General features: G+C 42.5%; 1 protein-coding gene across 1 annotated transcript in view; it reads left to right on the top strand.

Moving 5' to 3' along the window:
* Nucleotides 1–351: 351 nt before the first annotated feature.
* The window catches only part of cwc15 (CWC15 spliceosome associated protein homolog), a 19,839-nt gene continuing 19,235 nt past the window's right edge, over nt 352–955 (top strand). The window contains exon 1 of the mRNA XM_053485598.1: nt 352–452. The gene's annotated coding sequence lies outside the window, so the exon portion shown is untranslated. The remainder of the gene's footprint in view (nt 453–955) is intronic.

The raw sequence follows: 955 nt of genomic DNA, 5'->3' as shown, positions 1-955 counted from the left end.
ACCATGTTCTATAGAATCGAAGGCTTTGTAAAAGTCCAGAAAAAGCATATAGCTGTCATCCTTCACTAACTCTGAATAATCTAACAAATCAAGAACCAACAGAATATTGTTTGAGATGTGTCTGTTTTTTAAAAAGCCTGATTGCGTTTCCTCTATTATGTCCTGTAAAATAATTTTTAAACGTTTTGCAAAGATTGTAGCAATAATTTTATAATCACAATTTAAAAGACTGATTGGACGCCAAGTGTCTATTAGTAATAAGTCTTTTTTAGGCGAATGCTTTATTAATTGTCGGTTCCTCGGTGAACACTACCCTGTCATGTGCTCTGTGTTCCACTGGGGGCGCTGCAGCACTATTGAGTCCAGTTTGTTCCTAACGGGTTTCCGTCGCGCTTCCAGAACGTCACGTGGCGCGCAGTGGCTGCTGGGATATCAGCTCCGTGAGCGAGAAGGTAAGAGCGGTTAGCTGATGCAGTTTGTAATAGTGTGTGTTTATTAACCCGGAGTGTGCGGTACAGATGTGTGTGTGTGTGTGTGTGTGTGTGTGTGTACCGCTGTACCGGAGCAGGAGCAGGGTTAGAGCTTGTTTATGGAAGTGAGAGAGAGACACAGCGCAGTCTTCAGGCTAACGCGTTAGCTTCTGTGCTAATGGTGGTGTGGAGCTGGGAATAAAAGACAATATACATTATCTCACACAAAGATATGTTAACCACACACACACACACACACACACACACAGAGCTTCTGAGTAGTGCACAGATGTGGTATAGTTTATAAAGAAGCGTTACTCCGTGTTAGATGTCGGTAGAACAGTAACGCTGAGTAAATTCACATCACCATAACAACCGTTAGACGAACGTCACGTGACCAGGACCTGTAGTTAACGGCACGTCACCGAGTCTGTAATTTACGTAGCAACAAATCATACGTAACCTGGTATAATAATTCTGTATAA

Source organism: Clarias gariepinus, chromosome 24 (assembly GCF_024256425.1).
Source record: "Clarias gariepinus isolate MV-2021 ecotype Netherlands chromosome 24, CGAR_prim_01v2, whole genome shotgun sequence".
Classification (NCBI taxonomy): Eukaryota; Metazoa; Chordata; class Actinopteri; order Siluriformes; family Clariidae; genus Clarias; species Clarias gariepinus.
This window is presented reverse-complemented; position numbering and strand designations above follow the sequence as displayed.